The 16,670-nt window shown below is 42.4% G+C and overlaps 1 protein-coding gene across 1 annotated transcript in view; it reads left to right on the plus strand.

The window, feature by feature from the left end:
• Positions 1–16,670, plus strand: part of LOC111665941 (adhesion G protein-coupled receptor L3) — a 209,455-nt gene that overhangs the window by 15,592 nt on the left and 177,193 nt on the right. Inside the window, exon 2 of the mRNA XM_087177926.1 lies at positions 8,892–8,978. The gene's annotated coding sequence lies outside the window, so the exon portion shown is untranslated. The remainder of the gene's footprint in view (positions 1–8,891; positions 8,979–16,670) is intronic.

Consider the following 16,670-nt stretch of genomic DNA (forward strand, 5'->3'; position numbering starts at 1 on the left):
TGGTGGTGGTGGTGCTTTAGGGGCGTTTTCAGAATGTAGCATAAAGGGGTATCCATGCCTTGTTCTGTATGTAGTGTAAATCATCCAAGCTTTTCATTCCTCCTTTTGTTTATACAGGCTTTTCTTGTCATTAATAGCACAAACATGCTTTTTCTTTCTTCCCACCGTGGCCATTCATTAGCAAGGCTAACTGCTGTTTCCATTCATGTCAGTGGCATTTGCTCATTGCATGCACCCTGACAAAAATATGACCCTTTTTTTCTCTGCCTGCGCCCAAGAAGAATTGGAACCTCTATCCACAGCCCGTATTGTAACATTAAAGCAGTGGATGGTCACATCAGCCGCTAGCATGAATTAATGCAGGGCAGGCTTTCAGTGATAGAAAGATGTCTATCATTCTTTGCTGAGCTTTTTCTCTCCTCTGGGCTACGTGTTCAATATGACTCTACAAATGTGATTTAGTGGGCCAGATAGCCTTGGGACTCGAGAGGTTGCAGCTTCATAGACCTGTGGTGTGTAGTGTATGGCAACAATGTATGTAGGTGAAGGTTATCTGGCTGGTGTTGGATAAGTTGTGCAGCTAGATGTAGCGTAAGACATTCTTGCAGATAAGGTGGGAATAGGGTTAGTGTCAGAGGGCAAACACCAAGGCTTTTAAGTTTCACCGTGAAGGGCAAAAAAAACATTCAGAATTTCCAGATTATTCGCACTATTTCCTGCAGTTTCTTTCATCTGTGATAATTTGTTGCTCATCCCTTTGAGCATCCTGCATCTCTCCTGAAAGCATTCTCTCACGGAGCATCAAATTCATACGACGTGTTTTCCCTCAACTCTCATCCCACCCTGTCTATATTCATCCTCGATTCAATTACTTTTTGGTTTCAGCAGAGACTCGTTCTATACTATATTGCTCTCCGATGCGTGTTGCTACCCCACAGATTTATGTCGGAGCTGAAGGATGGCTGTCCAATTTTCTGCATGGATAGCAGTGCTGGTGGCATTGTGTGTGTTTTAAAAGCTCTTGTCGGACGTGCGTTAAGGACGTATGGACCACACAGCCCTGTAATTCTTCAAGACACCGGCCATTTCTGTCACATCCTGCAATTAGCTTGTGTAGCGCAGTGATTTGTCATGTTAGTTCTTTTCCAAAATGGAGTCGGTGTGTATATATGTGTGTGTATGCTCGCATTGGTATGCAATCGGCCGTATTTGAAACCATAATTCAGTCACTGCATCTTAGTACTTAAATGACTCTGATTGCCAGAAAAATAATATTTTTTATCCCCATCGGATATTAATTTCAGTGATAATATAAAATTTTTTCACCTCAATGGTCACTTCATTCATCCTTGTTAATGAGGAATGTATGCTAAATTAGAAATTAGTCAAAGTGGTTACATTTGTTGTTTTTTTTACATTTTTGCAGAATAACTGATGGTGGAAATTGTTTTTTTGTGACGGTTTAGAAAAAGGCGAATGATTTTTGTTTTCCCTCGACAGATTTGGCACCGACTACAGAAAAATGGAATAAAAACATGACTGTGCCACATCATCAGTGCATTTTTCCAGTGTTTCCAAGCTTGGCCGATGTGATTCTCCACTGTTCACCTATCACAAACCGTAGCTCCACATTAAACCCAATTTTTAGCCTCAGTAGTCAAAGTCATCTCAGAAGAATCCATCCACAGGAGAAATTGTGGGCAACATAAATCCGTCACATACCGGTAGACAGCTAGCCAGCATGGGGTCACACAGGCCCATTACTGTGTTGATGCAGTTATAGTTATGTCTTTCTTTGTAGTCACAGTGAAAGGTTGACATGCCCCCAGATGACCGCCCCCTCCTCACAGGGGTCCTGCGATATCTCGGTTGTCTCCTTCCAGGCCTGAATGGGCACATTGTGCTGCTGCCCGCTGCTGCTCTGCAGACCACCAGGTCCTCCGCACACACCTGTCAAGCCATGTCCTTGGCGCCTTGGGTGCTGAGACACTCCAGAGCCCCCTGCTGCACACATGCTTATTGAACCCATTGCACACCCACACACACAAAAGCGGTCGTATGTGAGCAAGCAATCGCATGTGGTTATGCGGGCCTGCGGAAAGACACAGATATGTATACACAGAGACATAGGCAATTCACATAAACAGAACAGAACAGTGCATATCCTCACACACACACACACACACACACACACACACACACACACTGAAAGACTTGAGTTTATTGGAAACACACCTCGCTCCCCTCGCCTATGCCAAGGTTATATTCAGTGTGCAGGTCGGCTTTAGAATTCAGAAAGGGTCAAGTTCCATATTTGTCAGGTTGGGGAGGGCAAGGGCACAGGAGGTTGGCTGGAGTGCACATGCTTACACATGGAAACAGGACTGAGAAGTAAACTGTAACTCGATCCATGTCTTCAATCAGTTGCAGATTTTCTGTTTTTGAGTTGAGGGGGAGAAACATATGGTGAATATGTGTGGTTCACATCGGGGATTTTTAGAGCTGAATAAGTCCATGTGTTGATTGGCACAAAAACAACAATTGCAACAATTCTGATCAACTATTTTTATGTTAATAACAATTCTTAACAAAACTGCCACATATTCTTTGTGGTAGAGCTCCTAAAATGTGAATATTTGCTGGTTTTCTTCTACGATAGTAAAATGAATACTTTTGGATCATTATGGACATTTTGCATCATTACATTTTATACATTTTATACACCAAAGCGATATTATATTTGAAAAAAGAATTGGCACATTAATCAATAATGAAAATAATAATTTGTTGCAGCCCTAAATCACTGGAACTGATCTTTATCAGAGAAAAATAACAAATGTTTATAGGTTGCAGCTTCTCCAGTGTGAGAATTATTTGTAGCTTTTCACTGTCTTCTATCATTATGACCTAAATCCCTTTTGTGAGTTTTGAACTGTTTTTCAGTCAAAATAAGCAGTTAGAAAACGACACCTCGGGAGATCTGAACACATTTTTTTCTCAGACAGTTAATTTCTCAGACTAAATACCTGCTTGATTAATCAAACAAATATTGGATAGATGGTTTGAGAATGAAAAGAAATCAGCTGCAAATTAGTTTACATATAACCCATGACAAAAAAAAGAAACGAGCATTGTTTTTTCCTTCTTGAGAGCGGTGCATAACTCATGACCCATTGAGGGTAATCCCCCTTTTCTTTCTCGCAGCATCCCATCTCGAGCACATCCTGTCTGTCTCCCTCTCCGTGGCCTTGGCCGGTAACCCTTCACAGAACAAATGTGCCTCTCCGCGTGGCGTTATCATCAAAGAAAAAAAAAAAAAGAAATGCTAAATGGCTGATTGTACATGCACAAAACGTGCACCCTCGTGAAGGACCTATGGTGTCAAGTCCCACTTGTGTCACCCATACAATTTTCCCCTCTGTTGACTTTTATGTTCTCCTGCAAGGTTGGTCATCGTGGTGGGAATATGTATGTATTCCAAATAAAGACAAGCGTGATTATCATAATGATATTCCCCTGCTAAGGTAAACAGCTCCGTGGCCCCAGCAGAGGAGAAAATTGCTGTGTGAATGTATGGCATTTTGACAGCTTCTTTTTTTTGACGATACATTTCATGCATTTAGTATTGGGCGTGATAAACATAAAGCCTTTTAAGTATTGGCTTTGAGCTGGGATTGCTGGTGAGATCATGTGATAACAGAAATCCCGCTCTGGCTGGAAAAGCAATCTAGGGCCCGAGGACTACAAAAACATGCTATTTACATAAATATTCAAACACATGAGCTCGCATACACCCACATATAAAAATTTAAAAAGGAGGTGCTGTGTACCACTTTAGCTGAATGCATTATTCTGGAGGCTGTGTGTCTTCATCACTTCTATCTTCTTTTTCTTTTTTTATCCTTCCACACACACAGACAAATGGACACGAACAAGAACACATACATGCAGTACATAGTAACATACAAACCCTTTACCCCGAGGTTCATCCCTTTCCAATTAAGGCCAATTAGGGCCTGTGTATGAGGAAGTCTTCCGGGGACGGAGTGTAGTGTTCGGTGCTGTGTGTCCTTCCGCACCTCTTCTCATTGGTATGCCAAGACGAAGTGCAAGAGAGAAATAGGAAGTACAACAACCCAAAAAAAACATACAAAGATAATGATAGAAGAGATGTAGGAAGAAATATGAGGATAAGAAGAGAGGGAAAGAATCCACAACAGGAGACAAGTGGCCACTGAGAAAGTGAAGAGGTGGTGATTTAGAGTGAGACTAAAGAATGAGGAAGCAGACACATTACTATACATAATCCTCCTGCAGTTGCCAGCAACCTCAGTCAATTGTTATCAGCTTCCTTGAATTTATTGTGACCCTTGGGGGAGGGGGGGGGGGGGGGGGGGGGGGGGTGCTGCCCATGCATTATAAATGCTGCCCATTGACTTCAGTTGGTAAGCTTTTCCTCCGCTCCGAATGAGCGGTTCCCGCCTGGGCCATGATTACTTAACAGATGATAGCGGTGCAATACAATGTGTTAAATTTACATTTCATGAACACGGGGTTTGTTTGCACTTCATATTTTTGAGGTGGGGATGAATTGTTGTCCTTTGCTGTCATCTTCTCATGGTGTCGGTAAGATGTAAGCATGTAAAAAAAAAAATATATATATATATATATATATATATATATATATATATATATGTGTGTGTGTGTAGAATCGTCTTCACAGCGTGAGAGGTGTAATAGTTACATTTGGTGAAAGTCATGGCATGTTATACTGGAAGTGCAGTTTACCTGAGGGTGCAAGCGGAATCTTTATGGAGCCTGGTTATTTCTGTCTCAGAGAGCAGCTCATTTTAAAGTCTGTATAATCTATGAAATAGCTGCAAGTAGATGAATAAGTACTAACAGCGTATATTGCGTACTTCACACAGGAGTATGTAGGTTACTGGAGGCTGGCCGTGCTAGTAAAAGATGGCACCATTTCAATACATTTTCTGTTCATTAGCCATATCTCCTTTGCCTTTGGCCTCAGCATGCATAGGCCGGCTTGTCAGTTACAGTGTCACAACCACGGGGTCACTTAATTTAGAGCCCTGCTCCGCCGATTAGGGCTTTTGTTGTGAGCAGCCGTGACTACTGTAGCACGGGTGTTTGGGTCAGCGATGGGCACAATAGCTTAGTTACTCTCGCTGACTTCCTCACTATTGCCTCTCCCCCTCTTTCTCAGCACATTTTCCACTTGGCTGATAAAATAAGCCAGTCTTTGATGAGCTTTCGGCGGGCCACGGTGCTGTGCCTCAGTAAATGCTTTTATAGAGACACACCACAGGCTGTCAACTTGGATCAGTCATACAGCGGCTGCATGCGTCCAGTGCTTTCTCATATGTTCTTTTGTCTCCTGATAGCAGGGTTTTTTTGACACACAATGATAAGCTGGTTCCAGAGCTGCTGATGAATTTCAAGAATGTCCCGAAACTACAATATGGAACTTTTTTCGGCTTGAGGACGGAAGGTTGTTGTTCATCCTGACCTGTTCTTTTCAGTTGGTCAAATTCACACCCCAGTTCCTGTCTACCTTAACATACATACATATATATACATATATATATATATATATATATATATGTGTGTGTGTGTGTATATATATATATATATATATATATATATACACACACACACAGTAGAGCTGTACAAAAGCATACACATACAGTATATGTATATAAATATAACAATAAACAAAGTGAAAGAAGAATTTGAATCTATAGGTATTGCGATAACATTCTTATAGTGAACTCTTTTGAGATCATGATAGCCCTAAACTAAGTCGAGTAGCCAGTAGAATTTATCACCTTCTTCATTTAAATTCATTTCATTTATTAAAGTCTTTGAAGGAAACGCCAGCTGCTGCACAGCGGAAAGTGCACACACAAGAGAGAGACTGTTGTTACATACAATCAGCTGTTGAAAACTCCTGATAGCTTTCCTCTCTCGCCTTATTTTCAATGTTCTTTTTGTTTTGTTGAAATGAGCCTGAGAAAAAGAGTGATGAAACTCTTCCCATTGTTACACCCAACGCTTACTGTCGGGCGTGGTCAGAAATATGGTCTGCTGCACTTGTGACCGCACTCATATCCAGCACACTGTTTCGCAATGAATCACTTTTTGGGGGGTGTGAAATCAGATTTGGGTGTAAGTTCAAGGCGGTGACGGTGGGATAGTCAGGCTGCGTTTCATCACTTCGTAATTTAGAAAACACTCCAAGCACTATGGGAACTGAAAAAAAAAAAAAACCCAGAGTGCAGTGGATAATGTGTGGAAGAAAAAGCGGCCAAAGAGGCTCTTATAGGACTTTTTTTGTGTTAATGCACTAAAGTTGGACTCATGCATTTCAGCAATGGGGAATCATTCACTTACAGATATGAGGTGGTCCTGGCCTAGCTTACTTGGCAGTCCAACAAAAATCTCTCACATCGCTTTACCGACCAGTTGCATATCCTCAGCAGTCAGTGAAAAGTTAACAACGTGATGTAAAAGCACGGATTGACATTTCTTAGTTTTGTCTCAGAGCCTTTACGTAACATAATATAATAACATGAAAATAGTAAAATAAGACAATATATAATTTAATAATTGTTTTATCAGATTTTATTGACATGGAAACAAGAAAAGTTTGAGATTCTGCTTGGTACACTAGACCACTAATACATACTTAAATTGCAACTACAATATTGCTCAGAAAAACAACAGAGTCCGGAGTAACTCCACAGTTTTTTGCCTTCATTAACAAGCATCTCGGCATTAATAAGCAGCTTTTTCTCACGTAGTGTCATGTGGGGTCATCCATGCCTTGTACTTCAGAGAAATTGCATATCTTTGGAATGAACATCCTAGTAGTAATGGTACAAGATTGCCTTAGGTGCCTGGAACTGCCTGGTGTGCATTTCTCTGGTCCGAGCCCCTTTGAAGATATTTTGGAGGCTTCAGTTCCCATCTAATGCCAGTACTTTAACAGCAATGATTATAAGAGAGCAGGTTTGAACTCGGCTTTGATAGCGTCTCTGCTCAGTGTGGACGACCAGGACGAGGAGCAGTGAATATGTAAAAACTAAAGATCTGTACAATTGCTGTAATTACAAAATTAGCTCTGAATAAAAACAGAATCCAGTGTAAGCAGATGATGAAAGCCAACCACGGCCCATTAAGCTGTCCGGGATGTAATTTTTACTTCCTGTTGTCTGTGAACTCTCACTCCTTTTGTGCAACAGTTTGCGTTCTGGATTGTTGCAACATGGTGCGATGGGTGTTCCTTTCCAAACACTTCCAGGCCTGCTAAATGACTGGCAGATGCTCTGTTGACCAAACGAGCGTCGGCCGTTCAGCTGAGTCGACCTATGGCATCTGCTTTCCCCCCACCAAAGCCTCAAACTCGATCAAACATAATGAACAGCAGATTTGATGCAGCCCGAAGCACGTGATTTGAAGCCGAGATCGGTGGGCCGTCGTGTCCAGATGATGCTTAGAAGTTTGGCAATGATATTGAGACTCTTTTATTTATTTATTTTTTTCCTTTTGTGGCATAAATTTGGGGAAATAATTAACTTTTGGATCCGTTTCACACATTCAAAATATCACCTGATGGCACCTGCAAACAGAATGCATTTATTTTTTGTTTGGCTGTGCTTTTTATGACTTGTTATGCACATAGAAGGTAATCTTTAAAGCGTGTCCTTGTTAAAAGATGCGTTGACATGTAACAGACAACTCAAAAATAGGTTGATGTTTAAAAAAAAAAAAAGAAAAAAGGTGTCTTTTTAATTCTCTCAAATCAAATATCTACCTAATTTGCATAGTAAACACAGTACTACTGATTAATCCTTTTTAATTTTGGCTCATTATTCAAGACCATAACCTGCTACAGACACCTCAATTACAGAAGTGTTGGTGCTCATCACTTTTATTATTGCAGGTGAGATTTAATTAGAAATCATGTAAAGATAGTTTGCATCACAATAAGGTGAGGGACTGAGGTGACAAGTTTCTCAGCACTGAAGGTAAGAAGAAGAAACACTCTTTTCCCTCTTTGAAACCGTACATGTAGCCCATTAATTCAGCCATAATTAAGCTCAAACCACTTCACTGTGCACGCTCGTATCACCCCAGCTAAGGTTTGTACAGAATATTAACGGAGAAACAAAACGAAATGAGCGGAGTGACGTGGAGGCTCAAAGACAGGAAGTGGCGTGCGTGAAAGATGGATTGAAACAAAGGCTAAGAGGCAGGGCAGCAGGGCAAAATGTGCACGACGGGAAAACGAGACGGCGCAAAAGGTGAGGTTGGAGGCAGTCATCAAAATGCTAATGTTGTATGGGATATTTACTGCGGAGTGTTAATGCAGTTTAAAACAGGCTCTTTGTCCTGCAGCCCATCACCAAGCCCCTGTTGGGCCCTAATAAATCAGCCATTAAAAGCTGATGTGACCTGAATAGCACTTCATACAGCCGCAATCCGGGCTCCATCACCAGTGTGCGAACCAGACAACAGCTGAAAAATTTATGAAGATGCCACTTAATAATGGTCGTCCCAGAGGAGACCAAAATATAGAGTTTTCGTGTGAGGTGACGTGACAAACTAACACTTGAGGCTTTTCAGTCATTTTTTTTTTGTGTGTGTTTGTGTGTTTTCTCACTGAATCTTAAATCTTAAATGTGCACAGGTCTGTTAACGGTGACTTAAAGTCAATCTGGCAGACATTAAAAGTTCCTCCTGCTGGACTGTTTAATTATGTCCCCCGTCACCTATTTTGACAGAATGAGTGTAGCCTGCTCTCTCTCTCTCTCTCTCTCTCTCTCTCTCTCTTTCTCCCTAACTTGTTTCCTCTCTGTGTCTCCTTCCAGGACAGAACATGGTTTTATTATCTGGCATGTGATACGCTGGATTTGTGAGGACATCACTCAAGAATCACTCACCTTCTCACGCCAAAGGTACGGTACAAATTTTTATCACCATCTGTGAGAGCATCAATCCTGACAAACCGAGCTGAAAATGTCTCATTACAAGTCATGAATACGCAGCAGATCCCAGATTAAGTACACAAGCAGGCCCCCACCCTCCCTAAACACGGTGCAATAATGAAGAACCATTCATGTGGGCCAATTGGGCTTGTTCTTTGTGTGCAGTAGGATGTTTATGAAAATGAATCATGATAGGTGCTCATCCTAATATGCAAATCTGTGGGACATCAGCGGTAAGCCTTTAATTTCTGCCGCCATCGCCATTTCTTTTTTTTTATTATTTTTTATTTCTTCTTTTGGGTTGTCAACCATACGTATCTACCGAGCGTGTTTGGATTCCATTCCCAGATGCAAATGATGTTTTCGGTGTAATCATGCAACAGCGCAGCTGACTTCCATTTCTCCACGCCCCGTGTCTCATGCTCCCTGTACTCCTCCCCACCCTCCACCGAAAACCTCCACGCACCGAGCTCTGCCTCCTCTCCCTGTCTGTTTGTCATTGTTGTCTTCTGCAGCCTTGTGTTTGCTCTCTGCTTCTCCTACTTATCCCCCCCCCACCATCCATCTCTTACTCACTTGTCATGCCAGCTAAAGCCCTCCCCTCCTCATCCCATCGACACACACACACACACACACACACACACACACACACACACACACACACACACACAAACACAAACACACACACAAACTCTTCCCTACACCTCCAACCAACCCTCTCTATACTGAGCAGAGCCACTAGCCTCGGCGCCTCCCGTGGTGAGGCTGGATTGAATTCAATTAGCAAGATTGTTTGCCCTCCAGAGTTTACTGGTGGGCTCCGTGGATGATAGGTTTGCCTGCCGACATCCCCGCTCACTCACACACACACGCACACACACACATGCACGTACACACACACACACACAAACACACAAACATACCCTGCTACATCCATCTTTCCTGTTTCCCCCTCCATCTGACTCAGTGCCTCCGCCCCTCCTTTCCTCTTTTCCTAACTACTTCCTCGCGGCAGTGCATATTTTGTTTTTTTGTTTTGCATACATTGTTCACACGTTTTCGAGACCCTGTTCATGTTTTTATGTTATTTTACTGCATTGTATTCAATAAGATCAAGGCATAAAAAGCGGCACTGAGGGAAAATGTGTCATATCGCCTTTTTGATACGGCCCCAGGGGCTCATATTCTTCATGTGACTGTTTCAGCAGGGTTGATGTGACGGGAGTTTTCAGAAGAGAATAATTGGGAAATGCATTTGAGCTCAATCCCGCCAACTACACACACACTTCCCAGGATAATCCCATTTTTTTTCATAAATTAATTTGCCAGTTCGTCAGCACATCCAGCACAAAAGAAAGGGGCGGTAAATGTTGCTGACACAGGAGTAATGGTCACATTAGTTGCAAGGTGAAAATAGAATTGTGCCGTCATTTGAATAACATTGAGAGCAGCGGGCGGTGGCTGTGCGTGGCGCTGGCTTGTGCTTTTCAGATATGAAGTGTAAATCTGGTGCAGACATAATGGCCTCGGTCTCTATTCTGTGTAGCAACCCCGTTTCAGCGACTTGTCCTGCAACCCGCTGCTTTCCTCCCGATGTCATGCTGTGTGACCGTGTACTGGTGCTTCTCAGAAATCAGATACTGTATTAGTGCTGAAAGATGTCAAATGAATTAAAAGCTGGGAGCCGCTTTGATGATAAATATCCAAATGCTACCCGACGTGGAATTACGACCTTCATTTGATGCACCTTCTTTTGCCTAATTTGCGGTCACTTTGGATTAAATCCAGTCTACTTAAGGGAGATCATTTTGGGCAAAGGAAGGCAAAAAAAATCCCTACTTGATTTACAAGCATGATATTGTGTGATAGTATAGTGAGAGATTTCTGCAGTTAAGATGTAAAGGGTGTTATTTAGGCAAGGATCTTTTAATTTGAAATATCTAGAAACACTTCTATGAACACCTCTTTTCAGCCTTGTTCAAGAATATGAACCTCTGCACCCTCCTACAGTGCTTTGCATACCCAACATGGTTGCCCATAGCATCCGCCATTCGAGTCGGTTTGACCATAATGGGCAGTGATGACATTAGCCAGGCCAAGTTTTGGTTCTGTTATCTTAAAGCCCTGCCATTTGTTTTCATAGTGTGATCCTGTCCGAACTGCTTGAAATGATGCAAAACAGGTCATTTGAATGGGAAGGGAGCGAAATCCTTTTGGCCGATGTCAGCAGTGTTCTTGAATTTGAATCCTATCCAGAGGTAGTTGACTTTGCGCGTCTTTGTTGTTGTTGACCTGTTACTTGGGCAACTGCGGTCAGCACCAAAGCAGCCTGCCTCAAGGGTACCAGCATCAAAACCCTCTAAATGACCGAATTATTTAAGAGGCACACATTGCATTGATGTAGTGCATGCCCGGTAATGACAAATTTGTTGACCCCCTCCAGCAAATTGCTGTTGTCAAGACGACAGCAACCTGCTGGAAATGTATTCGCTCAGACGTGTGTGGTCATTTTGTTGTTCATGTGAGAACACTCCTGCAGTTACATGAAAACATGACTTAGTCATGTCATCATCCCTTTTATATTATATATTTATTTTATATTATATTATGTAAACTCTGGTTGAAGGATGAATGTGGTGCATAAATGTAATGTGTTTATGTGCCAGATCTTCCAACTGATCTGATTATTAATGATTTTAACCTCAAGCAAATTCACATACCTCCATTTATTAGCTTTTAGAATCATTAAGGAGTAGCATTAATTAGGCCATGTGTGTGGCCCCCTCTTTATGAATAAATTAAAGGTAGATTCACACAACAGCTCGCCGCACTTGGACATTTATGTCCCTTTGTTTTGTTCTGAACTGAGGCAGCTGTAACTTTAATTATTCACAGTGTTGTTGAGTTCTTTAGGAGATATATTCATCTGTATATGGCGGGTCATGCTTGATCAGCAGCTGGTGTGCGTATACTTACAGTAAATGTCTATGTAATACGTCTTAATGTAGTGTTAGCTGAGACACTGTGCATGTCCTCCCCCCCTCAACTTCTTCCAATACAATATTCATGTCTTCAGTGGGTCTTCATCACTCTCCCGCACTGCATTATCATCATAAAAGCACTTTTTTTCCCCCCACTGTGATTTCTGCATGCATCCATGCATTTTTAAACAGTGTATCTCCCTAAATAAGGGGGTTTTTAAGGAGCTATTTGTAAGTTTTACTATTGCTACATAGCCAACTTAAGCATTAACAGCTGTTTACTTGCCAGTCTTGCCAAGAGCTTCAGCCATCGTTGCATTCACAAGAGGTTATAATACACCCTCTAAGCAGCGCTACTTCTTCAAGTCCCGGCTCTGTCCAAAGGTAACAAAATCTGCATAGCAACACCTCTACTCAGCTAACGAATTAACACGTTATATCTTCGTTTAAATCATTCAAGAAAAATTCAGGACCATGCTCCTACTTACGTGTTAATTAGCGAGCTTCAGCTGGTGAGCTGGTGAATATTCTTACCTTTGAACACAGCCGGGCAAACTGTATTCCCTTGTTTCCAGTCTCGCTATAGGCTAAGCTGACCACCCGCTGACAGACATGAGAGTGGTAACAAAATCTTCTCATCCTTCTCACATATTTTCTAAAATGTTGAACTATTTCTTTAACATTTTGTCTTATGGAGTGATTTATGGAAAAATACACTTTGGTTACAACTTTTAGTGTTTCTCTCTCACAATAAATCTCACACATACACACACACACACACACACACACACACACAAAGCCACAGTGTTATTGCTTGTCGTCCCCCTACCTCCTCAGTCGCAGAGGGCTATGCAGGTGAACATTTCACTTGTGTTGATTGCCAGAGGTAAGAGTCCCTTCGACAATAGTGCCCCCCAAGTCTGACAGAGAGAACGGTAAATTTGGACAGAGCTATTTCGGTATGAGAAGGGGTTACTGGGATGTTAGCACAAGTGTCTTGTCATGTGCCTGGCTGCTCTCCTGATACCTGCCCTGACAGTTTGGGTGTCTTGATAAAACAACACCCTTGACAGCAAACTCACAGAGCAGCTCCGTGGTCTCTCTCCATCTTCCTCTGCCACTCCTTCCTCTCCCACTGTGTCTGTCTGTTGCCCCCCCCCCCTCCTCCTCGCCGTGACCATTTATGCTAATGTAAACGAACAGGACGATCTGTTGATGACGATTAGATTCAAGCGCTGCTTGCACCTCTGGGGCTACGCTGATATCATCTGACATGACAGAAGGATCCAAAGCAGCAATGGCTCTAATTTAAAAGACACTGATGTTATTTGAGCTCCAAGGCATTAGGTTGGAGATATGGTAAGTTGATACTGAAGTCACATGCTGATATATAGTAGAAGCTATTCAAATGTATGAAGTCCAGAGAGATGCCCACTAACTTGGAGAGTTTTTCCTCTTTGGTTTTTGTAACACTGAGTCTCCCTTGAACTTCTACTGCACTCTGTCCAAAGCTTCAGCTCCAGCAAGGTGTGCAGCTCTAATCAGCTCTGTTTGATGTGCGGAGGCAGCAGGCTTTACGGAGGAGCCAAGATCTCTTAGGACATTAAGGGGAGAGGAGAGGAGGGAGAGGCAGAGATTACTGCTGGTCTTTTTATAGAGGATCACTCCATCTTGTTCTTTTTAGCTCACTCATTAGTTCTCGCTTCCCCCCGGAGGGTGATTCTCTCTTTCTGTCTCTCACCAAGACCAAGGCCACTTCCCTCACGTTGGCAAAGGAACCCGTCTGGCTATCAGTTAACCAAATATGATTCTCCAGCCTTTCTGTCGTTATCAAGTCACAGTCTAAAAGCGCTTGTGTGGTCAGAGCTGCTCCCGCTCTGGTAGGTATGGGAAAAGAAAAAAAAAGAAAAGAAAAAAGAATCAGCCCAGGAGAGGAAAGGGTAGTCAGATGAATAATGACTGCACACGCTTTCCTTTTGTTGCCGAGTGGAGGCTGTGGATCCAATGACATGCCCTTTCTTCATTTTGTCCCCCTAATTCCCTCCATTTCCTCCCTCCCTTTGGCTAGTACCTGTGAAATCAGACATCCCGCCGGTTGCCCGTCAAAAAAATAACCAACACTCCGCCACTCTGCGACTGGCTGTCAGGGGAGTTCAGCGCCTGACAACCGGCGCACACACTGAGGTAATCAGAAGTTGTCAAAACGTGAAGTGTCCTCTGCTATGACTGAGAGAGTGCTCTGTGTTTGCCTGTCCGACGTCAGCGCTTTGGCGACAGTGTAGGTGTGCTAATGGCCTCTTTATCAACGGGGATCATTAAATAATGTCCCGCGACTGCATATTTGGCAGCAAAATTGTTGTTTAGCAGAGGAAAATGGAGACACAGACAGATAATAGGAGCTTGTTGTCACTGCCAGCCTACTACCCAACCCAGTTGTGTGATGGAGCACTTTCATACACTTTCATGACCTCTTATGATTATACATCATTTTCAAGTACGCCGAATGCTGTTCCTTTTACGTATTCCCAAGTGGTTTATGAAAATTTAATTTACATATTTGTTCTCCAATACGAGCGGCCTGCTCCTCGGCCCCTTCCGATAGGAAGCTCCTGCCTTGTAAAAACACAACCGGAGAAATTATTGATTTGCATCTGTTTATCCGGGGTGAAGCGGAGCACCTCCCTGCGTTTGAGGATCCCGAAGGGTGTCATCACAGCCGTCTGTCCTTTTTACACTGGCTCTAAACCGCGGACAGGGGGCTGCAATCTGTTTCCGCCCTCCCTTGAATTTTATTTACAGCCCCAGCCTGGCAATAAAGCCCAAAATTTATGACTTACTTTTTAATTAGAAATAATGTCTTGTAGAGTTAAAGTGATGGATGGTTTAATCAATATCTAGATTGCGGCTGGCCATATGATGAACGTCGCTATTGACAGCGCGCAGAGTAGCCTAACTTAACACTTTGTCTTTCAAAGAAATATGTAGTGTTTTGTCTGGGGAGGGAAACTGTACACTGCCCCTTTCTATGTCTCTTCATTCTTCCTCCTTCCACTTTACTGTCTCTTGCTTCTCTGTCAACACTTTCTCTCAACAGGCAGTGTTTTCTCCAGAATGAATCAACCTCTTCTGTCACACCGTATTGAAGCAATTATTTTACTTCAGTGAAACCCCATTGTGTCGTGGGCCTCATTTGCTCAGGTTTAAATAAAATAAGTGCTGAAGGTGGGTTCTTGTGAATGGAAACTGACAAGCTGGGTGGAATGCAATTCTCAAATAGGTAGGGATTTTTCTTTCTTTTTTTTTCTTGGGTAAAACGTTTTTTTTTTTTTTTCCTCAGGTTCAGAGAAAAGAGAGAGCAGAAAGGATTTTCAAGTAGAACAATTAAATAGGAATCAGGTAAATGGGATTTGTTTCCTGACTCTGGGGATGATTGCGTAATATACACTGGGGATGGAATTATGGTACTTGACAACTGAAGTTCAATTTTGTCACTTGTGGCTTATTGTGAAGTGCTTACTCTGAACAGGGCTGTGCTGAATTCAGTGTGCCAGACAACGCCAAACACTGATCAGATATGGGAGCAGTGTTCAAATTCTCTCTCACTATGTAATGTAATTTTCAAGTACACAATGTCAAGGTTGTGAAGACTTTACGACATGTGGGATTTGCCAACCACAAATTTCTGGAGAACCGAGGTGATGTCTGCAAACTCTTTGTTTTGACCGGCAAACGGTCCGAAACCCAAACGCGATTTTACGAATGCAGAGTTTGTCCTGACCTAGACGATTAATCCATTAACAGAATTGCTGCAGAGTACTTGTACTGTCAAAAACAAATCAATGAATCCACTCAAAATTTCCAATCTAACTCTACACATTTCTGCCGCTGAAATTTTAAAGTGCGTATATGTTGTGTTTGAAAGAATGGCAAGAATGAATTAGCCGAAAGCAACACACAGAATGCACCAATTTCCACAGGAATGTCTCCCTTTCCCTACAAACAAAAACTTATGCCATTAAAATAGTTGACATGAAAAAAAAAAAAAATTACACATAGGCGCTTTAACTTTAAAAAGTCAGCCCAGTGTGTTCTTTCATTCTAAGTTTCAAAAGCCTAACGCAAAGTAAGGGTGAACATATTACACAGGCTCGAGTCAAAGTTAATAAAGTTAATAATTAGAAACTCGAGACAGTGACAGAAGGTGAATCACATTTAGGCCACAGTATTTTTGTGTCCTTCCTTCACGGTCACAAATTAATCATTGGAACGTGATGCTTGTCGCTACCATCCAGACCACCTACCTCAGAGAGAACACTAATAAACAGGATAATCTTATCCATACACACACACACACACACACACACATACACACACACACACACACACACACACGGCAATATAACATCACCTGTCCTCTAAAACCAACCACAATACCTTTCCTCTTATTGATTAGTGTTGCATTCACTGCCCAGGGCCAGCAGAGGCCTTGGTAATGACTTTATGCTTTGTTTTCATGGTCTTTGGAATAGAATAACCATGGATGACATGGATCCCGCGCTATGAGTCCCTCTGGTCAATGGTTAACTGTTCTGCGGCAATTCAAAGCATCCGGGCTCTGTCGCAACTGACCGCTCTCCTGTAGATCTTGACCTGGGAATGTTTTCTTCACCCCCCCACCCCC

This window comes from Seriola lalandi, unplaced genomic scaffold (assembly GCF_002814215.2).
Source record: "Seriola lalandi dorsalis isolate HSWRI2012SDOR001 ecotype SW California unplaced genomic scaffold, Sedor1 jcf7180002054663, whole genome shotgun sequence".
Taxonomy (NCBI): Eukaryota; Metazoa; Chordata; class Actinopteri; order Carangiformes; family Carangidae; genus Seriola; species Seriola lalandi.